The following is a 23509-nucleotide window of genomic DNA, read 5'->3' as shown; positions in this document are numbered from 1 at the left end:
CTTCCTTCCAATGAGGACGGAGCTGCGGGAGATAGGGCGCTATAGAGGTTCGCTGTGGAGAGCTGCTGCTGTGCTTTGACATCTGAGCTCTGTGGAAAACGATCTCAATACAATTCTGAAAAACGCGACTCTCCGAACGCCAGCCGAACAAGTCTCCACAGCCGAAGCGCTGTGTCTCTTTTCAGCTGGCGATAAACCTTTCCTCGATCCTTTGCGGACTTGTAAAACTGTTCCTGATCAGAATAAAAAACGCTCACGCTAATACACAAGCACCCGTGTCTCGCCAAAGCTGACAAATAAACAGACGGACAAGCCGCACTGCACGTGTGAACAGGGGAATGAGCCAGCGAGCGGGGATAGGGCGCCTCCTGCGCTTAAAAGCTTACAGCACCTGGTATTCCCAGGCGGTCTCCCATCCAAGTACTAACCAGGCCCATCCCTGTTTAGCTTCCGAGATCAGACAAGATCAGGCGTGCTCAAGGGGGTGTGGCCGTAAGCGAGAGCAAGGCTCGCTGGCACCCTTCTTATTGAGAGGACAGCTCCGTCACCTCTTTTACGACGCTGCTTTTTTTCCCTTGCGTTTTTCTCTTCTTCCCACGTTCTCTCTCTTCACTGCCTTCGTCCCCGCTCTATTTCACTTCAGCCTTTCACTCTTGCTTCCTTCCAATGAGGACGGAGCTGCGGGAGAAAGGGCGCTATAGAGGATCGCTGTGGAGAGCTGCTGCTGTGCTTTGACATCTGAGCTCTGTGGAAAACGATCTCAATACAATTCTGAAAAACGCGACTCTCCGAACGCCAGCCGAACAAGTCTCCACAGCCGAAGCGCTGTGTCTCTTTTCAGCTGGCGATAAACCTTTCCTCGATTCCTTGCGGACTTGTTAAACTGTTCCTGATCAGAATAAAAAACGCTCACGCTAATACACAAGCACCCGTGTCTCGCCAAAGCTGACAAATAAACAGACGGACAAGCCGCACTGCACGTGTGAACAGGGGAATGAGCGAGCGAGCGGGGATAGGGCGCCTCCTGCGCTTAAAAGCTTACAGCACCTGGTATTCCCAGGCGGTCTCCCATCCAAGTACTAACCAGGCCCATCTCTGTTTAGCTTCCGAGATCAGACGAGATCAGGCGTGCTCAAGGGGGTGTGGCCATAAGCGAGAGCAATGCTCGCTGGCACCCTTCTTATTGAGAGGACAGCTCCGTCACCTCTTTTACGACGCTGCTTTTTTTCCCTTGCGTTTTTCTCTTCTTCCCACGTTCTCTCTCTTCACTGCCTTCGTCCCCGCTCTATTTCACTTCAACCTTTCACTCTTGCTTCCTTCCAATGAGGACGGAGCTGCGGGAGAAAGGGCGCTATAGAGGATCGCTGTGGAGAGCTGCTGCTGTGCTTTGACATCTGAGCTCTGTGGAAAACGATCTCAATACAATTCTGAAAAACGCGACTCTCCGAACGCCAGCCGAACAAGTCTCCACAGCCGAAGCGCTGTGTCTCTTTTCAGCTGGCGATAAACCTTTCCTCGATCCTTTGCGGACTTGTAAAACTGTTCCTGATCAGAATGAAAAACGCTCACGCTAATACACAAGCACCCGTGTCTCGCCAAAGCTGACAAATAGACGGACAAGCCGCACTGCACGTGTGAACAGGGGAATGAGCGAGCGAGCGGGGATAGGGCGCCTCCTGCGCTTAAAAGCTTACAGCACCTGGTATTCCCAGGCGGTCTCCCATCCAAGTACTAACCAGGCCCATCCCTGTTTAGCTTCCGAGATCAGGCGTGCTCAAGGGGGTGTGGCCATAAGCGAGAGCAAGGCTCGCTGGCACCCTTCTTATTGAGAGGACAGCTCCGTCACCTCTTTTACGACGCTGCTTTTTTTCCCTTGCGTTTTTCTCTTCTTCCCACGTTCTCTCTCTTCACTGCCTTCGTCCCCGCTCTATTTCACTTCAGCCTTTCACTCTTGCTTCCTTCCAATGAGGACGGAGCTGCGGGAGAAAGGGCGCTATAGAGGATCGCTGTGGAGAGCTGCTGCTGTGCTTTGACATCTGAGCTCTGTGGAAAACGATCTCAATACAATTCTGAAAAACGCGACTCTCCGAACGCCAGCCGAACAAGTCTCCACAGCCGAAGCGCTGTGTCTCTTTTCAGCTGGCGATAAACCTTTCCTCGATCCTTTGCGGACTTGTAAAACTGTTCCTGATCAGAATAAAAAACGCTCACGCTAATACACAAGCACCCGTGTCTCGCCAAAGCTGACAAATAAACAGATGGACAAGCCGCACTGCACGTGTGAACAGGGGAATGAGCGAGCGAGCGGGGATAGGGCGCCTCCTGCGCTTAAAAGCTTACAGCATCTGGTATTCCCAGGCGGTCTCCCATCCAAGTACTAACCAGGCCCATCCCTGTTTAGCTTCCGAGATCAGACGAGATCAGGCGTGCTCAAGGGGGTGTGGCCGTAAACGAGAGCAAGGCTCGCTGGCACCCTTCTTATTGAGAGGACAGCTCCGTCACCTCTTTTACGATGCTGCTTTTTTTCCCTTGCGTTTTTCTCTTCTTCCCACGTTCTCTCTCTTCACTGCCTTCGTCCCGCTCTATTTCACTTCAGCCTTTCACTCTTGCTTCCTTCCAATGAGGACGGAGCTGCGGGAGAAAGGGCGCTATAGAGGATCGCTGTGGAGAGCTGCTGCTGTGATTTGACATCTGAGCTCTGTGGAAAACGATCTCAATACAATTCTGAAAAACGCGACTCTCCGAACGCCAGCCGAACAAGTCTCCACAGCCGAAGCGCTGTGTCTCTTTTCAGCTGGCGATAAACCTTTCCTCGATCCTTTGCGGACTTGTTAAACTGTTCCTGATCAGAATAAAAAACGCTCACGCTAATACACAAGCACCCGTGTCTCGCCAAAGCTGACAAATAAACAGATGGACAAGCCGCACTGCACGTGTGAACAGGGGAATGAGCGAGCGAGCGGGGATAGGGCGCCTCCTGCGCTTAAAAGCTTACAGCACCTGGTATTCCCAGGCGGTCTCCCATCCAAGTACTAACCAGGCCCATCCCTGTTTAGCTTCCGAGATCAGACGAGATCAGGCGTGCTCAAGGGGGTGTGGCCGTAAACGAGAGCAAGGCTCGCTGGCACCCTTCTTATTGAGAGGACAGCTCCGTCACCTCTTTTACGATGCTGCTTTTTTTCCCTTGCGTTTTTCTCTTCTTCCCACGTTCTCTCTCTTCACTGCCTTCGTCCCCGCTCTATTTCACTTCAGCCTTTCACTCTTGCTTCCTTCCAATGAGGACGGAGCTGCGGGAGAAAGGGCGCTATAGAGGATCGCTGTGGAGAGCTGCTGCTGTGATTTGACATCTGAGCTCTGTGGAAAACGATCTCAATACAATTCTGAAAAACGCGACTCTCCGAACGCCAGCCGAACAAGTCTCCACAGCCGAAGCGCTGTGTCTCTTTTCAGCTGGCGATAAACCTTTCCTCGATCCTTTGCGGACTTGTTAAACTGTTCCTGATCAGAATAAAAAACGCTCACGCTAATACACAAGCACCCGTGTCTCGCCAAAGCTGACAAATAAACAGACGGACAAGCCGCACTGCACGTGTGAACAGGGGAATGAGCGAGCGAGCGGGGATAGGGCGCCTCCTGCGCTTAAAAGCTTACAGCACCTGGTATTCCCAGGCGGTCTCCCATCCAAGTACTAACCAGGCCCATCCCTGTTTAGCTTCCGAGATCAGACGAGATCAGGCGTGCTCAAGGGAGTGTGGCCGTAAGCGAGAGCAAGGTTCGCTGGCACCCTTCTTATTGAGAGGACAGCTCCGTCACCTCTTTTACGACGCTGCTTTTTTCCCTTGCGTTTTTCTCTTCTTTCCACGTTCTCTCTCTTCACTGCCTTCGTCCCCGCTCTATTTCACTTCAGCCTTTCACTCTTGCTTCCTTCCAATGAGGACGGAGCTGCGGGAGAAAGGGCGCTATAGAGGATCGCTGTGGAGAGCTGCTGCTGTGCTTTGACATCTGAGCTCTGTGGAAAACGATCTCAATACAATTCTGAAAAACGCGACTCTCCGAACGCCAGCCGAACAAGTCTCCACAGCCGAAGCGCTGTGTCTCTATTCAGCTGGCGATAAACCTTCCCTCGATTCTTTGCGGACTTGTTAAACTGTTCCTGATCAGAATAAAAAACGCTCACGCTAATACACAAGCACCCGTGTCTCGCCAAAGCTGACAAATAAACAGACGGACAAGCCGCACTGCACGTGTGAACAGGGGAATGAGCGAGCGAGCGGGGATAGGGCGCCTCCTGCGCTTAAAAGCTTACAGCACCTGGTATTCCCAGGCGGTCTCCCATCCAAGTACTAACCAGGCCCATCCCTGTTTAGCTTCCGAGATCAGACAAGATCAGGCGTGCTCAAGGGGGTGTGGCCGTAAGCGAGAGCAAGGCTCGCTGGCACCCTTCTTATTGAGAGGACAGCTCCGTCACCTCTTTTACGACGCTGCTTTTTTTCCCTTGCGTTTTTCTCTTCTTCCCACGTTCTCTCTCTTCACTGCCTTCGTCCCCGCTCTATTTCACTTCAGCCTTTCACTCTTGCTTCCTTCCAATGAGGACGGAGCTGCGGGAGAAAGGGCGCTATAGAGGATCGCTGTGGAGAGCTGCTGCTGTGCTTTGACATCTGAGCTCTGTGGAAAACGATCTCAATACAATTCTGAAAAACGCGACTCTCCGAACGCCAGCCGAACAAGTCTCCACAGCCGAAGCGCTGTGTCTCTTTTCAGCTGGCGATAAACCTTTCCTCGATCCTTTGCGGACTTGTTAAACTGTTCCTGATCAGAATAAAAAACGCTCACGCTAATACACAAGCACCCGTGTCTCGCCAAAGCTGACAAATAAACAGACGGACAAGCCGCACTGCACGTGTGAACAGGGGAATGAGCGAGCGAGCGGGGATAGGGCGCCTCCTGCGCTTAAAAGCTTACAGCACCTGGTATTCCCAGGCGGTCTCCCATCCAAGTACTAACCAGGCCCATCCTTGTTTAGCTTCCGAGATCAGACGAGATCAGGCGTGCTCAAGGGGGTGTGGCCGTAAGCGAGAGCAAGGCTCGCTGGCACCGTTCTTATTGAGAGGACAGCTCCGTCACCTCTTTTACGACGCTGCTTTTTTTCCCTTGCGTTTTTCTCTTCTTTCCACGTTCTCTCTCTTCACTGCCTTCGTCCCCGCTCTATTTCACTTCAGCCTTTCACTCTTGCTTCCTTCCAATGAGGACGGAGCTGCGGGAGAAAGGGCGCTATAGAGGATCGCTGTGGAGAGCTGCTGCTGTGCTTTGACATCTGAGCTCTGTGGAAAACGATCTCAATACAATTCTGAAAAACGCGACTCTCCGAACGCCAGCCGAACAAGTCTCCACAGCCGAAGCGCTGTGTCTCTTTTCAGCTGGCGATAAACCTTTCCTCGATCCTTTGCGGACTTGTTAAACTGTTCCTGATCAGAATAAAAAACGCTCACGCTAATACACAAGCACCCGTGTCTCGCCAAAGCTGACAAATAAACAGACGGACAAGCCGCACTGCACGTGTGAACAGGGGAATGAGCGAGCGAGCGGGGATAGGGCGCCTCCTGCGCTTAAAAGCTTACAGCACCTGGTATTCCCAGGCGGTCTCCCATCCAAGTACTAACCAGGCCCATCCCTGTTTAGCTTCCGAGATCAGACGAGATCAGGCGTGCTCAAGGGGGTGTGGCCATAAGCGAGAGCAAGGCTCGCTGGCACCCTTCTTATTGAGAGGACAGCTCCGTCACCTCTTTTACGACGCTGCTTTTTTTCCCTTGCGTTTTTCTCTTCTTCCCACGTTCTCTCTCTTCACTGCCTTCGTCCCCGCTCTATTTCACTTCAGCCTTTCACTCTTGCTTCCTTCCAATGAGGACGGAGCTGCGGGAGAAAGGGCGCTATAGAGGATCGCTGTGGAGAGCTGCTGCTGTGCTTTGACATCTGAGCTCTGTGGAAAACGATCTCAATACTATTCTGAAAAACGCGACTCTCCGAACGCCAGCCGAACAAGTCTCCACAGCCGAAGCGCTGTGTCTCTTTTCAGCTGGCGATAAACCTTTCCTCGATCCTTTGCGGACTTGTAAAACTGTTCCTGATCAGAATAAAAAACGCTCACGCTAATACACAAGCACCCGTGTCTCGCCAAAGCTGACAAATAAACAGATGGACAAGCCGCACTGCACGTGTGAACAGGGGAATGAGCGAGCGAGCGGGGATAGGGCGCCTCCTGCGCTTAAAAGCTTACAGCACCTGGTATTCCCAGGCGGTCTCCCATCCAAGTACTAACCAGGCCCATCCCTGTTTAGCTTCCGAGATCAGACGAGATCAGGCGTGCTCAAGGGAGTGTGGCCGTAAGCAAGAGCAAGGTTCGCTGGCACCCTTCTTATTGAGAGGACAGCTCCGTCACCTCTTTTTCGACGCTACTTTTTTTCCCTTGCGTTTTTCTCTTCTTCCCACGTTCTCTCTCTTCACTGCCTTCGTCCCTGCTCTATTTCACTTCAGCCTTTCACTCTTGCTTCCTTCCAATGAGGACGGAGCTGCGGGAGAAAGGGCGCTATAGAGGATCGCTGTGGAGAGCTGCTGCTGTGCTTTGACATCTGAGCTCTGTGGAAAACGATCTCAATACAATTCTGAAAAACGCGACTCTCCGAACGCCAGCCGAACAAGTCTCCACAGCCGAAGCGCTGTGTCTCTTTTCAGCTGGCGATAAACCTTTCCTCGATCCTTTGCGGACTTGTAAAACTGTTCCTGATCAGAATAAAAAACGCTCACGCTAATACACAAGCACCCGTGTCTCGCCAAAGCTGACAAATAAACAGATGGACAAGCCGCACTGCACGTGTGAACAGGGGAATGAGCGAGCGAGCGGGGATAGGGCGCCTCCTGCGCTTAAAAGCTTACAGCACCTGGTATCCCCAGGCGGTCTCCCATCCAAGTACTAACCAGGCCCATCCCTGTTTAGCTTCCGAGATCAGACGAGATCAGGCGTGCTCAAGGGGGTGTGGCCGTAAGCGAGAGCAAGGCTCGCTGGCACCCTGCTTATTGAGAGGACAGCTCCGTCACCTCTTTTACGACGCTGCTTTTTTTCCCTTGCGTTTTTCTCTTCTTCCCACGTTCTCTCTCTTCACTGCCTTCGTCCCCGCTCTATTTCACTTCAGCCTTTCACTCTTGCTTCCTTCCAAAGAGGACGGAGCTGCGGGAGAAAGGGCGCTATAGAGGATCGCTGTGGAGAGCTGCTGCTGTGCTTTGACATCTGAGCTCTGTGGAAAACGATCTCAATACAATTCTGAAAAACGCGACTCTCCGAACGCCAGCCGAACAAGTCTCCACAGCCGAAGCGCTGTGTCTCTTTTCAGCTGGCGATAAACCTTTCCTCGATCCTTTGCGGACTTGTTAAACTGTTCATGATCAGAATAAAAAACGCTCACGCTAATACACAAGCACCCGTGTCTCGCCAAAGCTGACAAATAAACAGACGGACAAGCTGCACTGCACGTGTGAACAGGGGAATGAGCGAGCGAGCGGGGGTAGGGCGCCTCATGCGCTTAAAAGTTTACAGCACCTGGTATTCCCAGGCGGTCTCCCATCCAAGTACTAACCAGGCCCATCCCTGTTTAGCTTCCGAGATCAGACGAGATCAGGCGTGCTCAAGGGGGTGTGGCCATAAGCGAGAGCAAGGCTCGCTGGCACCCTTCTTATTGAGAGGACAGCTCCGTCACCTCTTTTACGACGCTGCTTTTTTTCCCTTGCGTTTTTCTCTTCTTCCCACGTTCTCTCTCTTCACTGCCTTCGTCCCCGCTCTATTTCACTTCAGCCTTTCACTCTTGCTTCCTTCCAATGAGGACGGAGCTGCGGGAGAAAGGGCGCTATAGAGGATCGCTGTGGAGAGCTGCTGCTGTGCTTTGACATCTGAGCTCTGTGGAAAACGATCTCAATACAATTCTGAAAAACGCGACTCTCCGAACGCCAGCCGAACAAGTCTCCACAGCCGAAGCGCTGTGTCTCTTTTCAGCTGGCGATAAACCTTTCCTCGATCCTTTGCGGACTTGTTAAACTGTTCATGATCAGAATAAAAAACGCTCACGCTAATACACAAGCACCCGTGTCTCGCCAAAGCTGACAAATAAACAGACGGACAAGCTGCACTGCACGTGTGAACAGGGGAATGAGCGAGCGAGCGGGGGTAGGGCGCCTCATGCGCTTAAAAGTTTACAGCACCTGGTATTCCCAGGCGGTCTCCCATCCAAGTACTAACCAGGCCCATCCCTGTTTAGCTTCCGAGATCAGACGAGATCAGGCGTGCTCAAGGGGGTGTGGCCGTAAGCGAGAGCAAGGCTCGCTGGCACCCTTCTTATTGAGAGGACAGCTCCGTCACCTCTTTTACGACGCTGCTTTTTTTCCCTTGCGTTTTTCTCTTCTTCCCACGTTCTCTCTCTTCACTGCCTTCGTCCCCGCTCTATTTCACTTCAGCCTTTCACTCTTGCTTCCTTCCAATGAGGACGGAGCTGCGGGAGAAAGGGCGCTATAGAGGATCGCTGTGGAGAGCTGCTGCTGTGCTTTGACATCTGAGCTCTGTGGAAAACGATCTCAATACAATTCTGAAAAACGCGACTCTCCGAACTCCAGCCGAACAAGTCTCCACAGCCGAAGCGCTGTGTCTCTTTTCAGCTGGCGATAAACCTTTCTTCGATCCTTTGCGGACTTGTAAAACTGTTCCTGATCAGATTAAAAAACGCTCACGCTAATACACAAGCACCCGCGTCTCGCCAAAGCTGACAAATAAACAGACGGACAAGCCGCACTGCACGTGTGAACAGGGGAATGAGCGAGCGAGCGGGGATAGGGCGCCTCCTGCGCTCAAAAGCTTACAGCACCTGGTATTCCCAGGCGGTCCCCCATCCAAGTACTAACCAGGCCCATCCCTGTTTAGCTTCCGAGATCAGACGAGATCAGGCGTGCTCAAGGGGGTGTGGCCGCAAGCGAGAGCAAGGCTCGCTGGCACCCTTCTTATTGAGAGGACAGCTCCGTCACCTCTTTTACGACGCTGCTTTTTTTCCCTTGCGTTTTTCTCTTCTTCCCACGTTCTCTCTCTTCACTGCCTTCGTCCCCGCTCTATTTCACTTCAGCCTTTCACTCTTGCTTCCTTCCAATGAGGACGGAGCTGCGGGAGAAAGGGCGCTATAGAGGATCGCTGTGGAGAGCTGCTGCTGTGCTTTGACATCTGAGCTCTGTGGAAAACGATCTCAATACAATTCTGAAAAACGCGACTCTCCGAACGCCAGCCGAACAAGTCTCCACAGCCGAAGCGCTGTGTCTCTTTTCAGCTGGCGATAAACCTTTCCTCGATCCTTTGCGGACTTGTAAAACTGTCCCTGATCAGAAAAAAAAAAGCTTAAGCTAATACACAAGCACCCGTGTCTCGCCAAAGCTGACAAATAAAGAGACGGACAAGCCGCACTGCACGTGTGAACAGGGGAATGAGCAAGCGAGCGGGGATAGGGCGCCTCCTGCGCTTAAAAGCTTACAGCACCTGGTATTCCCAGGCGTCTCCCATCCAAGTACTAACCAGGCCCATCCCTGTTTAGCTTCCGAGATCGGACGAGATCAGGCGTGCTCAAGGGGGTGTGGCCGTAAGCGAGAGTAAGGCTCGCTGGCACCCTTCTTATTGAGAGGACAGCTCCGTCACCTCTTTTACGACGCTGCTTTTTTTCCCTTGCGTTTTTCTCTTCTTCCCACGTTCTCTCTCTTCACTGCCTTCGTCCCCGCTCTATTTCACTTCAGCCTTTCACTCTTGCTTCCTTCCAATGAGGACGGAGCTGCGGGAGGAAGGGCGCTATAGAGGATCGCTGTGGAGAGCTGCTGCTGTGCTTTGACATCTGAGCTCTGTGGAAAACGATCTCAATACAATTCTGAAAAACGCGACTCTCCGAACGCCAGCCGAACAAGTCTCCACAGCCGAAGCGCTGTGTCTCTTTTCAGCTGGCGATAAACCTTTCCTCGATCCTTTGCGGACTTGTAAAACTGTTCATGATCAGAATAAAAAACGCTCACGCTAATACACAAGCACCCGTGTCTCGCCAAAGCTGACAAATAAACAGACGGACAAGCCGCACTGCACGTGTGAACAGGGGAATGAGCGAGCGAGTGGGGATAGGTCGCCTCCTGCGCTTAAAACTTACAGCACCTGGTATTCCCAGGCGGTCTCCCATCCAAGTACTAACCAGGCCCATCCCTGTTTAGCTTCCGAGATCAGACGAGATCAGGCGTGCTCAAGGGGGTGTGGCCGCAAGCGAGAGCAAGGCTCGCTGGCACCCTTCTTATTGAGAGGACAGCTCCGTCACCTCTTTTACGACGCTACTTTTTTTCCCTTGCGTTTTTCTCTTCTTCCCACGTTCTCTCTCTTCACTGCCTTCATCCCCGCTCTATTTCACTTCAGCCTTTCATACTTGCTTCCTTCCAATGAGGACGGAGCTGCGGGAGAAAGGGCGCTATAGAGGATTGCTGTGGAGAGCTGCTGCTGTGCTTTGACATCTGAGCTCTGTGGAAAACGATCTCAATACAATTCTGTAAAACGCGACTCCCCGAACGCCAGCCGAACAAGTCTTGAAGTGGAAATCTAATAAGTAAATTGATTCTTAAAATGTAGAGAGCTTTGCAAATAAATATATTGGGGCTTTTAGATAATATATTTCAAGGATGTAATTGCTGTGCTACAGTACGTGCAGAATTTTAGAAAACAGTGCGTCAACAAAGTACACTGTTTAGGTTACTTTAGAAGACAATTTTCCAAAACAATATATGCTGTCTGGGTCGTTAGAATTAGCTGAAAGTAACTGAAAAGCTTTGAATAACATATCTAGTGCTTCTTCTTTCGCTTTTTGATGTAATCTGTTTTCTCTTAGGGAAAGTGGAAGTTTTAGAAGGGACAAAGCGCTGAGCTTTTTTCCAGCGCAACGTCTTATGAAAACCCTGTACTGCCTGTAACAAATTGAGTCTCTGGTTGCTCCCAATATTGAAATAAAGACTTTACTCAGGTGAGAACTCTCTCTTGTGGCTTCCTTGATAGTTATATTTCCATGACACTGGTTTTAATGTCTGTAGATTGTATCTTATTTTTATTTTTTGTTTTGTTTCATGTTCATATTATGTGTTTTCACCCAGTTGACTCCAGTTAATAACAGTTCATCCAGTTAATAGCCACTTTTGATGCGCGAAAAACGGGTGATCTTTCTATCTCGTGATCAGCTTAGTATCTTTCTGTAAATTTTTTTCTGCTTAATTAAACGTTTAAAATACATGAATTTCATAAAGACAACACACGTTTCGAACAGAAAAAAATCATGTTCTGTTCTCTTCCTGGTATGTATAACAGATCAGCAGGTCTTATTTTCCCAATTGCTTTTTTCCACTGTATTTATCATAATGGCTAGCCAATGTCTTCTCTTAGCTAGGTAATGTTACTTGTGGATGTGCTTCTGCGTTGCGCAGAGGCACATGTATCCATAGAAAGTATATTATACTACTATTTGAGCTACAGTACATAAAAATAATTATATCGTTATTAATTTCTTTAGGTACGTGATTCCATATTATATTCCCTATTAATCAAATTCTAAAAGTATGCTTTTGTTTACTCCGATAACGAGCACATTCACAGAAAATGTTAATATCTTATGACTTTTCACAAAGTATATAAAGTTAAGATGGTCAGAAGGAGCATGTAAAAACGTTTCCGAAACGTGGTAAAATCTTACTACATGTAAGACTTTGATGCTTAAAATGTTTAGGAAGAAAGTGGAATACTGGTGTGTATTTTTTCTTTAAACTACCAATACCAGCCATATACAGTTTACACTATATGTTTATGTTCCTAAATTAATATAGTTTATGGTGGTGTGTCATGGTTGTAGAGGTTTGATGGGTTTACTGAGACAATTATTAATTGTAGCAGTAATCACGAGGTTGTTCGTTGTGGCTTTTAGAAAATCAATCGTCAGAACAACTAACAACGCACACACACGGGTTCAATACACGAGATACATTTATTCATATAAATTGTGCACCAAACATATACTAGTCTGCCTGGATACGAGCGGCAGACCTTACTGTGAGGGTTATCAATATACAAGGTATATAATCTCGAAGAGATGCCAACACAAAGAGATACACAACAGAGAATATATGTCAATATATATCATTCGGTTACCAAATTGCTTATCAGTGTTATTACCCACTGTTACTCTAAACTCGGAAGTAAATACATTACTCATGAATTAAATTGATAACAACTTGTGTTGAGGTACAATTGAATTCTCGAGACACAATGTAGAACATGGGGTTTACTTATCCACTGTGTATGGATTTGGAATCTCCCGGCATGAACACCAAACCAGCTGACAGGCTCTGTTGCAGCCTCTGTTCCAGCAGTTGTCCAATGGGCGTTGTCCCGGCGTCCTCTGGCTACCGGCCAACCAGTTGAGGTACAGCTCGGAGTAGGACGGGCGGAGGAATCTGACTGCGGCGCGCAAGGCAGTCGTTGCTCCGAGGAGATCTACCAGCAGTCCAGCTGGCTAGTAGAAAGTCTCTATGCACAGAGTGTGACCGCGAGTCCTCACAAGTCACTCTTTTGCCTGGGAAGAAGCTGGTTCGTTCCTGGTCCAGCGCTGCTTCTGAATAAGCTATTCAGGTTGTCGATGAGGGTCCAACTGTAGGCTGCCGTTGATCAAGCGGATCATTCACGTTGGTAGAATTCTGAGTACGTATGGGATCCTCGGCCTCGCGCTTAGAACAAAGTCCAAGTCCCTTTGCAGACAACAGCAGTTGTCACGTGATTGTCTCTGAGGATGCGTGAAAATGGCCAAGGAGAGCCCCGATCTGAGCTTGCGCTCCGTTTTTGACCAAGACATAGATATGTGCTGATTGGTTGAGAGTTTGGCGGGCATTAGAGACCCACGTGGTATTACCACGCCCTGCCAGTCCCTGATTGGTTGGTCAAGGTGAGATATGAGTCACTTACTCTTGACACTTAGGAATGCAGTCCAGATGTCCATTCGGCACTCCCTAGACAGATAGGCACCAATGGATGACCATTGATCATGATAGCCAGGCTAAGCTAAGTGCATCCCCATCTGGGAGCTGTCCATTATCAAAAGAAAACATCTTAAATCAACCTGCATGAATACTTTCTCTGTGGCTGCACCACAAAGATGGAGGGTGAGATGGGGCCTCATTTAGGACAGAATACCACCGCCTAATTCTGTCTTATTAACAAGCATTGCCGCTACAACGGCATCTCTCCTGTCCATCTTCCTCCTGACGTGTTTGACAGGATCTGGGCCGTGGTGAGCAGTGGGAAAGACGCCCTGTGGAGAGTGAGGAACATGGGGCTGTTCAAAGGCATCGAGGTCCCAGTCAAGGCAGCAGGTAGCCTGGCCCTGTTCATCACCCGAGAGAACTATTACCTCAGAGATCTGTGGAGAGAAGGGAGGGAGGAAGCAGAAAATCTGTGGGAAATTGAGAGCATAGGTCAATATCTCAAGAAACTGTGAAAAACATTATCATGTTTAAGTAAAGAATGTGATTTGCACCAGAAAAAAATAAATTGTTGCTATATAACTGGTACCGTGTCAATATGTAATGAGATGTGATTATATATACTGTTTTAAGTATGTATATTAATGTAAAGCTTTCTAATTTGTGATGTCCTGTATTTTTTTGTGAAAAGAAAATAAAGTTCTTAAAAAATCGATTCACCCAGGGCGAGGCTCGGCCATTGCACTCCGGCTGTGCTGACCCCTGCGAATTCCCCAAATGTGGGAATCTCGACTGCATAATTTCTGGTAGTGGGGGACTGCGTTCGCGCTCTCTCCTGATGTGCTTGGTCCAATATCAGATACGGGAGAGTTAGGACACCACGAGCTGCGATAGGATCCCAGTTCGAAAGGAGTCGATGCCACTGCTGGTTCCCGGTTTCTTTTAGTTAGAGGTCCGGAGAAGCATTTCAAGCTGGTTACACTACTCCTTCCGGACATTCATTCCCTTTTCAAAGTCAGTCGTTTTGCTGTTGTCTGCATTATTTAGGCTGATTATCGAGGTTAGCCTTTATTTGGTCATGGGGGCCTCGGTACTGTATGCTAATTCTCAAGACAGTTTCACCGGTTTTCTGATTGCTAGGTTCTGTACCAGTGCAGACATGTCAAACAGTGAATGGCTGTACCTCTATTGTATCCGTGCTCAATGAATGAAATCAGTAATAAATGAATATATGTATAGTTATACGAAAAACAAGTGGTTTATCGACTCATCTTCTTTTGCAGATTTAGAGGCAGCTTCGATATTCGGGGGAGGCGTAAAACATGGTGCTGATCTTTGGAAAGCAGGAGGCAAAACTGACACGTTCTCATACAAGGAGCTGAAACCAGGCCACCTGGGTGAAGATCAGGTATCGTAAACGCTAGACCATATGGGAGCATACAGCCATGTTGTGCGTGCGTCATGTAAGCAAACTGTAATTGCTGCCTTCATGACCTGCTTGATGGAGAAAACACACAAGAGAGTTGGCACTCAGAGTGTCGAAGGGTTGATGTATACTAGGGCTCAGTTGAAATGCAGCGTCAGGACTTTTCCGACTAGTGTCACACAAAGAGAGTACATCCTTTCCTACTGGCTGTGTATGTCTCGGTAACTCGCTGTGATCGTATAGTGCTCAGAATTTGTGTTGTGGCCGCAACAACCCCGGTTCGAATCCGCATACTGGCAGAAAAGGAGGAGTACTGCCTGACTGGATCGTTGATGAACGACAGAGGCCACTCCGACCTCTTCTTGGTTTTCTTCAATGACTTACTAAGGATCTTCTTCACATTCGCCCATGCAGGGGAAGCCAGTTACACCAAAGCAAACGCAGGAAAGTGCATTTCAAGCAGAGACCAGGAGGGACTTGTTTACACCGAGAGTGGTCGGAGAATGGAACAATGCGCCCAGCCCTGTTGCTGGAGCCGATTCTTGATGAGATCTTGGGCTCACTAAGAGGCCCCCGCTGGATGCTAATCTTTCTGTTGTTCTTGCAGGTCCTGCGCTGCTTTTGAGCCGACAGAGCTCGTCCTGGTCTGTCGGCATAGCCCAATTGCAAATCATCGGCTCCATGTACAGAAGGAACGTGCGTTTGGTACAAGAGTGCACGAAGGCACCGGAAATACATTGGGAACAAATGACCGGTCGTTCAAGACCTCTGTGAAGTACAGGAGCGTGCAAAACGAGGCTGCTTCCACCCGGTCTCGAACCGGGGACCTTTCGCGTGGTAGGCGAACGTGATAGCCGCTACACTACGGAAACCTGCAGGGACCGCTGCTGGTGTCTTGCTTGCGTTTCGGGCTGAGAAAGGGACGCGTCACTTTAGGCAGGGTGCGCTGGAGAGAGGAACAAAGGGCGCGATGAAACAAAATACCAAAACCCGGGATCAAACCAGGGACCTTTAGATCTTCAGTCTAACGCTCTCCCAACTGAGCTATTTTGGTGGTGCGCAGAGCCCACAGCCACCTGCTCCAGCCTTCCTGTGTTGCGGCATGAGCGCACCAAGAGTAGCGGGAGAGTGTTGCAGGAACGTCACTCTGAAGGAAAGCCACCCAGGTGCGCCCTCTGAGCTCTGTCCAGCGCATCTTCCTCGCATGGACTCCTGCCTGCGACGGGCAGGAAACAATTAGCAAGAACAGAACGACACCCCATGGGTGTCTCATGACCACACCTTAGGTTGTGACACGTGCAGGTGTGAGGGGTTGCCGGGCTACTTTGGAGCAGAGCTTGGGCGGAGGGGGGGCGGGAAAGCAGACAAAGAGGTGACACCTCAAGGTCTGCACGATCACAGCTCTCCGCCTCCCCAGGCTTCCGCTTGATAAGCTACTGGACACACCCGCCCCTCCTCACACAGACCGTGGAAAAGCCCCCGAGTGGGAGGGCTCTCTCTTCCTCCCAGGAGCTCTTGGACACGACGCACAGACAGGGCGCAGCGAACTGCCGCCTGCAAACACGGCTCCAGGCAGGACTCCACTCCGCAGGAGCCGCAGAGCAGAGGAGATGGGGGCAGCTTAGCTCCTGTGCAGAGACCTGAGCTGTTGTTGTTGCGGACGCTGTCTTTTCTGCACTCGGGGTAGGAGTGAATGTTGAGTTGCCCTTAGAAATGAAGCAGAGTACTTCAACGGCACGGGTGTGTGTGTGTGGGTGCGCCCTGGTGATTCTGGGAGACAGATCGAACCTGGGCTAAAAGAGAGGGGGCTTAGCCCTCTTCCATTTGCTAGTTCAAAGTTCTACAACCCATTTGTATCTGCTAGGTGGCGCAGTCGTCGTGCACAAAGAACGCTTTGAAAAGCGTCAAAGGCAAGTCATTCCGAGTTGGTCGCGAAATGCTGAAATGATCTCTCGGCTCCTCGGTTGTCATCCCTGACATCCCAACCCCGCCACTCACTGTGTAAAGCAGTGTCGTATGGCCCTGACATCACACCCCCACCACTCACTACGGAAAGCACTGTCGTATAGCCCTGACACCCACCCCTCCACTCATTGAATAAAGCAGTGTCATCAAGCCCCGACATCCCACCCCCGCCACTCTCTACGTAAAGAAGTGTCGTATGGCCCTGATATCCCACCCCCACCACTAACTGCGTAAAGTAGTATCTTCAGGCCCTGACATCCCAATCCCGCAACTCTCTGCGTAAAGAAGTGTCGTATGGACCTGACACCCACCCGTCCACTCTCTGTGTAAAACAGTGTCATATGGCCCTGACATCACACCCCCACCACTCTCTGCGTAAAGCAGTATCGTCAGGCCCTGACATCCCACCCCTGCCACTCCCTGCGTAAAGCACTGTCGTATAGCCCTGAAACCCACCCCTCCACTCTCTGTGTAAAACAGTGTCATATGGCCCTGACATCCCAACCCCGCCACTCACTGTGTAAAGCAGTGTCGAATGGCCCTGACATCACACCCCTGCCACTATCTGCGTAAAGCAATATCGTCAGGCCCTAACATCCCACCCCCGCCACTCTCTACGTAAAGAAGTGTCGTATGGCCCTGACACCCACCCCTCCGCACTCTGCATAAAGCAGTCTCATCTGGCCCTGAAAATCCACCCCCACCACTTTCTGAATAAAGCACTGTCGTATGGCCCTGTCACTCTCTGCGTAAATAAGTGTCGTATTGCCCTGATACCCACCCCTCCACACTCTGTGTTAAGCAGTGCTGTCAGGCTCTGACATCCCAACCCTGCCACTCTCTGAATAAATAAGTGTCGTATAGCCCTGACACCCACCCCTCCACTCTCTGCATTAAGCAGTCTGGTCAGGCCCTGACATCCAACCCCCGCCACTCTCTGCGTAAAGCAGTATGGTCAGGCCCTGACATCCCACCCACGCCACTCTCTGCCTAAAGCACTGTCATATGGCCCTGACACTCACCCCTCCACTCTCTGCATTAAGCAGTGTTGTCAGGCCCTGACATCCCACTCCCTCCACTATCTGCGTAAAGCACTGTCGTATGGCCCTGACATCCCAGCCTCGCCGCTCACTGCGTTAAGCACTGTCGTATGGCCCTGACACTCACCCCTCCACTCTCTGCATAAAGCAGTGTTGTTAAGCCCTGACATCCCACACCCTCCACTTTCTGCGTTAAGCACTTTCGTATGGCCCTGACATCCCACCCCCGTCACTCTCTGCGTAAAGCAGTATGGTCAGGCCCTGACATCCCAGCCTCGTCGCTCACTGCGTTAAGCACTGTCGTATGGCCCTGACACCCACCCCTCCACTCTCTACAGGAAGCAGTGTCTTCATGCCCTGACACCCACCCCCGCCACTCTCCACGTAAAGAAGTGTCGTATGGCCCTGACACCCACCCCTCCACTCTCTGCATAAAGCAGTGTTGTTAAGCCTTGACATCCCACACCCTCCACTATCTGCGTTAAGCACTTTCGTATGGCCCTGACATCCCACCCCCGTCACTCTCTGCCTAAAGCAGTATGGTCAGGCCCTGAAATCCCAGCCTCGCCGCTCACTGCATTAAGCACTGTCGTATGGACCTGACACCCACCCCCTCCACTCTCTGCGTAAAGAAGTGTCATATGGCCCTGATACCAACCCCTCCACTTTCTGCATTAAGCAGTGCTGTCAGGCTCTGACATCCCAACCCTGCCACTCTCTGCGTAAAGATGTGTCGCATGGCCCTGACACCCACCCCTCCACTCTCTGCATAAAGCAGTGTCCTCAAGCCCTGACATCCCACCCCCGCCACTATCTGTGTAAAGCAGTATCGTCAGGCCCTGACATCCCACCCCTGCCACTCTCTGCGAAAAGAAGTGTCGTATGGCCCTGATACCCACCCCTCCATTCTCTGCATAAACCAGTGTCTTCATGCCCTGACATCCCACCCCCGCCACTCTCCGCTTAAAGCAGTATCGTCAGACCCTGACTTCCCACCCCCACCACTCTCTGCGTTAACCCCTGTCGTATAGCCCTGACACCCACCCCTGCACACTCTGCATAAAGCAGTGTTGTCAAACCCTGACATCCGACACCCTCCACTATCTGCATAATGCACTGTCGTATGGTCCTGACACCCACCCCTCCACTCTTTGCATTAAGCAGTCTCGTCAGGCCCTGACATCCCACCCCTGCCACTCTCTGCGTAAAGCAGTATGGTCAGGCCCTGACATCCCACCCACGCTACTCTCTGCCTAAAGCACTGTCACATGGCCCTGACACTCACCCCTCCACTCTCTGCGTTAACACTGTCGTATGGCCCTGACATCCCAGCCTCGCCGCTCACTGCGTTAAGCACTGTCGTATGGCCCTGACACCCACCCCTCCACTCTCTGCGAAAAGCAGTGTCGTCAAGCCCTGACATCCCACCCCCGCCACTATCTGCATAAAGCAGTATCGTCAGGCCCTGACACTCACCCCTCCACTCTCTGCATTAAGCAGTGCTCTCAGGCTCTGACATCCCAACCCCGCCACTCTCTGCGTAAGGAATTGTCGTATGGCCCTGACACCCACCCCTCCACTCTCTGCATAAAGCAGTGTCGTCAAGCCCTGACATCCCACCCCCGCCACTATCTGCGTAAAGTTGTATGGTCAGGCTATGACATCCCACCCACGCCACTCTCTGCCTAAAGCACTGTCATATGGCCCTGACACTCACCCCTCCACTCTCTGCGTTAAGCAGTGTTGTCAGGCCCTGACACCCACCCCTCCAGTCTCTGCATGAAGCAGTGTATTTATGCCCTGACATCCCACCCCTCCACTCTCTGCATAAACCAGTGTCTTCATGCACTGACATCCCACCCCCGCCAATCTCTGCGTAAAGCAGTATCGTCAGGCCCTGACATCCCACCCCCGACACTCTCTGCGTAAAGCACTGTCATATGGCCCTGACACTCACCCCTCCACTCTCTGCGTTAAGCACGGTCGTATGGCCCTGACATCCCAGCCACGCCGCTCACTGCGTTAAGCACTGTCTTATGGCCCTGACACCCACCCCTCCACTCTCTGCATAAAGCAGTATCGTCAGGCCCTGACATCCCAACCCTGCCACTCTCTGTGTAAAGCAGTATCGTCAGGCCCTGACATCCCACCCCCTCCACTCTCTGCGTTAACCCCTGTCGTATGGCCCTGACACCCACCCTTCCACTCTGCATAAAGAAGTCTCTTCATGCCCTGACATCCCACCCCTGCCACTCTCTGCGTAAAGCAGTATCGTCATTCCCTGACATCCCACACTCGCCACTGTCTGCGTAAAGAAGTGTCATATGGCCCTAACATCTAACCCCCGCCACTCTCTACGATAAGCAGTATCGTCAGGCCCTGACATCCCAACCCTGCCACTCTCTGTGTAAAGCAGTATCGTCAGGCCCTGACATCCCACCCCCTCCACTCTCTGCGTTAACCCCTGTCGTATGGCCCTGACACCCACCCTTCCACTCTGCATAAAGAAGTCTCATCAGGCCCTGACATCCCACCCCCGCCACTCTCTGCGTAAAGCACTGTCGTATGGCCCTGACATCCAACCCCTTCCACTCTCTGCGTATAGCAGTATCGTCAGGCCCTGACATCCCACCCTGCCACTCTGTGCGTAAAGAAGTGTCTTATGGCTCTGACAATCACCCCTCCACTATCTGCATAAAGCAGTGTCTTATGGCCATGACACCCACCCCTCCACTCTCTGCGTTAAGCAGTGTTGTCAGGCCCTGACATCCCACCCCCTCCACTCTTTGCGTTAAGCAGTGTTGTCAGGCCCTGACATCCCGCCCCCTCCACTCTGCGTAAAGCACTGTCGTATAGCCCTGACATCCCAGCCTCGCCACTCACTGCGTTAAGCACTGTCATATGGCCCTGAGACCCACCCCTCCACTCTCTGCGTTAAGCAGTGTTGTCAGGCCCTGACATTGCACGCCTGCCACTCTCTAAGTAAAGAAGTGTTGTATGGCCCTGACATCCCACCCCCGCTACTCTCTGCATAAATCAGTGTCAAGTAATAGGTTTATTCCATGCTGAAAAAAAGAAGAAAGAGAACACAACGTTTCGGCCGTGGAGCCTTCTTCAGGTGTGAGAGAGACAGGGCAGTAGGCAAAGGTAAAGTAGCGGGAGAACAAAGGTTGAGAGGGAGGAGGAGTGAGAGGTGGGAGCAGGGGACAGAAAGAGAGGCCAATCAAGAGGTGTGAAGTCAGATTGGGTGCAGAGAGGTGTGAAATGAAACTTCCAATGAATGGAGAAAATTTAAAAGAACAGTAGTCTGTCGTTAAGGGAAGGGAGAATGTGTGATCCTAGCTGCAGAATAATTTTAGTTTCGGTGGTCTTTCTGATGTATGAGTTTCTGCAAACTGTCTTTGAGAACACATACAGAGAGATTAGAGTGGTTGTGGCCGTCAGAGGTGAAATGAGAAACAATGGGCTTGGAGAGATCTTTAATCTTCACAGCCCTGACGTGTTCTCTGAAGCGGTCTTCGAGTCTCCTTCCTGTTTCTCCAATGTAGATGGCTGGGCATTTACTGCAAGAGATACAGTAAATAAGGTTGCTGGAGGTACAAGATGCTGTCTGGGTGATCCGGAAATTGTCCTGAGGGGCCTTGAATGAGTGTGGTGGTGGCTGTGTATTTGCAGGTGATACAGCGAGCTCTGTTGCAAGGGAAAGTGCCTGGTGTGGATGGTTGTTGAGGGCGGTCAAGGGAGCTGTGAACAAGGAGGTTACGCAGATTAGGTGGTCGGCGATATGAGATGATAGGGCGATCAGAAAAGAGGGCCCCAATGGAGGGATCATCCTGTACGATGGAAAAGTTCTGGTTAATGGTCCTGGGGATAGGAAGTGTGTTAGGGTGGTAAGGAAGCACCAAAGGAATGCAGTTTTTACGGCGGGAGTTCCTGATCGGGTTGATGGTCCGGGGGGTGTTTTTGGCTCGGGCAAGGGCCTTGTCAATCACACTGCTGGGGTATCCTCTGTTGATGAAAAATGAGTACATTTCGAGGGCTTGGTTCTCGAAGTCGATGTCGTCGCTGCATAATCGTCGTAACCTAAGGAATTGTGAAAAAGGAAGAGAGTTTTTAGTGTGGTTGGGGTGAAATTAGCTGTACAGGAGGTAGCTGTGTGAATCCGTGGGTTTGTAATAAACTGAAGTGGACAGTCGGGGGTAGTTGATAGACAAGTGGATGTCTAGAAACGGAAGAGTGGTGGAAGATATGTTAACCGTATATTTGAGGGACGGGTGGAAGTTGGTGAAATGGTGCAGGAAGAACTCAAGCTGATCGTTGGAGCATGTGGCGGCACCGACGCAGTCATCAATATATCGCTTGTAGAGGTCAGGGACATAGCCAGTGTAGGAAGCGAAGAAGCGTTCTTCTACCCAGCTGACAAAAATGTTGGCATAGCTGGGTCCCATCCTGGTGCCCATGGCAACTCCACTGACCTGTTGGTAAAAAAGATTATTGAAAGAGAATGCGTTCAGTGTGAGGACCAATTCTGCACGGCGTACCAGGGTGTGGGTGGGTGGATCAAGCACTGTGCGTTTTTCCAGCGTGTGCTTGAGGGCTGTAAGGCCGTCATTATGGGGAATGACGGTGTACAGAGATGTGATGTCCATGGTAAAAATGTAGCATTCGGTACCCTGAAATTGGAAATCATTAAAAAGTTGGAGCGCGTGGTTGGTGTCTTTGATGTATGAGGGAAGATCTTCAACCAGCGGTCTCACGAGGCTGTCGAGAAAGGCTGAGATGTAAGTAGTTGGACAGTTACATGTTGATACGATGGGGCGTCCAGGGGTGTCCGGTTTGTGGATTTTGGGGAGGAGGTAAAATTGAGATACCTGTGGATGTTCCATGATGAGCCGGTTCGCCTCCTGGGGGAGCTCGTTACTGCTGATAAAAAGGGAAATGGTGGATACCACTTCCTTTTGGTAGTCAGTGGTAGGGTCCTGTTGGAGAGGGAGGTAGGCAGAAGTGTCAGTTAGTTGTCTAGAGGCTTCAAAGATATATAGGTCCTTACGCCACACCACAACAGCACCTCCTTTGTCCGCTGGTTTGATGACAATATCATCCCTGTTGCGGAGAGACTGGAGCGCCTGATTTTCTCCTTGGGTGAGGTTAGACCTATGTTTACTGGGTATAGGGAGTGCCTTGGGAGCTTGATTAGTACATTGGTTGATGAAATAATCAACTGGTGGAAAACGGCCAGAGGAGGGAGTCCAACAGCTCTGTTTGGGATTAATGTTGTTAATGACATCAATAACCGGGTTGTTATCAGCTGCCTGTGAAGAGAAATTGTCTGCAAAATGTGCTCTGAGACGGATCCTGCGGTAAAAGCGGTTAAGGTCGACATTGGTCTGGGTGATGTCCAGTTTCCTGGGAACTGGTACAAAACTGAGCCCTTTGCTGAGGAGGGATCGCTCATCCTGTGAAAGGGAAAGGTCAGAAGGTATGGTGACAACAAGGTTAGGGTTGGTGAGGGTGTTCGGGGTGTTGATAGTTTTCTTCTGTAGAAGATGACTGAGTTTTTTGTCCTTCTCTGTAGTGAGAAACTGGTAGAGTTTAGAGTTGAGAGATCTAATGAAGTTAGTTATGAAGGGAAGATGATGTGGAGCTGTCAGCCGTAGAAATTCCTTAGCCTCTTTGATGTTGTTGTCGGAAAGGATAATCTGTTTTTTGAGGGAGAAAATGGTAGAGAGCATTAGTTTCCTAGAAAATTGTTTTAGAAGTCTCTGAGTGTTACTCTGGGTGGTATCAGAGTCAAAAGAAAAGGTATTAAATTTAAGGCGAAATCCTTTAGGGATGATATTATGTCGACGACATCTGTAAAGGAATAGAAGGTGGTTAGAAAGCCTGGTCTTGGAACAGATAGCTGTAAAGAGACGGAATGCTGGTTTGGTGAGAGAAGCGGGCAAGTGGCCCAGGGAGGAAGAGAAGGTAAGACGAAGAGATCTAGAAAAAGATTTGGAGGAAGGCATAGTGGGTC

The 23509-nt window shown here is 50.6% G+C and overlaps 1 long non-coding RNA gene, 8 other non-coding genes and 10 pseudogenes across 9 annotated transcripts in view; 2 read left to right on the top strand and 17 right to left on the bottom strand.

Annotated features, from left to right (window-relative positions):
• The window catches only part of LOC148669316 (uncharacterized), a 209257-nt gene that overhangs the window by 132207 nt on the left and 53541 nt on the right, over positions 1–23509 (top strand). The window lies entirely within an intron of this gene.
• LOC148669339 (5S ribosomal RNA) lies at positions 380–498 on the bottom strand (annotated as a pseudogene).
• On the bottom strand, positions 1036–1154 carry LOC148669338 (5S ribosomal RNA; annotated as a pseudogene).
• LOC148669337 (5S ribosomal RNA) lies at positions 1688–1796 on the bottom strand (annotated as a pseudogene).
• Positions 2334–2452, bottom strand: LOC148669336 (5S ribosomal RNA; annotated as a pseudogene).
• LOC148669335 (5S ribosomal RNA) lies at positions 2989–3107 on the bottom strand. Its single transcript, XR_015938385.1, has one exon. It is a non-coding gene; the product is annotated as a 5S ribosomal RNA (ribosomal RNA).
• LOC148669334 (5S ribosomal RNA) lies at positions 3645–3763 on the bottom strand. Its single transcript, XR_015938626.1, has one exon. It is a non-coding gene; the product is annotated as a 5S ribosomal RNA (ribosomal RNA).
• Positions 4300–4418, bottom strand: LOC148669333 (5S ribosomal RNA; annotated as a pseudogene).
• Positions 4956–5074, bottom strand: LOC148669332 (5S ribosomal RNA). Its single transcript, XR_015938856.1, has one exon. It is a non-coding gene; the product is annotated as a 5S ribosomal RNA (ribosomal RNA).
• Positions 5612–5730, bottom strand: LOC148669331 (5S ribosomal RNA). The gene has a single exon (XR_015938278.1). It is a non-coding gene; the product is annotated as a 5S ribosomal RNA (ribosomal RNA).
• Positions 6268–6386, bottom strand: LOC148669330 (5S ribosomal RNA). Its single transcript, XR_015938625.1, has one exon. It is a non-coding gene; the product is annotated as a 5S ribosomal RNA (ribosomal RNA).
• Positions 6924–7042, bottom strand: LOC148669329 (5S ribosomal RNA; annotated as a pseudogene).
• Positions 7580–7698, bottom strand: LOC148669328 (5S ribosomal RNA; annotated as a pseudogene).
• On the bottom strand, positions 8236–8354 carry LOC148669327 (5S ribosomal RNA; annotated as a pseudogene).
• LOC148669326 (5S ribosomal RNA) lies at positions 8892–9010 on the bottom strand. Its single transcript, XR_015938547.1, has one exon. It is a non-coding gene; the product is annotated as a 5S ribosomal RNA (ribosomal RNA).
• LOC148669325 (5S ribosomal RNA) lies at positions 9548–9665 on the bottom strand (annotated as a pseudogene).
• Positions 10202–10320, bottom strand: LOC148669324 (5S ribosomal RNA; annotated as a pseudogene).
• LOC148669323 (U1 spliceosomal RNA) lies at positions 13736–13900 on the top strand. The gene has a single exon (XR_015938035.1). It is a non-coding gene; the product is annotated as a U1 spliceosomal RNA (small nuclear RNA).
• Positions 15288–15360, bottom strand: trnag-acc (transfer RNA glycine (anticodon ACC)). The gene has a single exon. It is a non-coding gene; the product is annotated as a tRNA-Gly (tRNA).

Source organism: Lepisosteus platostomus, chromosome 5, assembly GCF_059453375.1.
Source record: "Lepisosteus platostomus isolate fLepPlt1 chromosome 5, fLepPlt1.hap1, whole genome shotgun sequence".
Classification (NCBI taxonomy): Eukaryota; Metazoa; Chordata; class Actinopteri; order Semionotiformes; family Lepisosteidae; genus Lepisosteus; species Lepisosteus platostomus.
The sequence above is the reverse complement of the archived record's forward strand: the minus strand, read 5'-3'. Positions and strand labels throughout refer to the sequence as shown.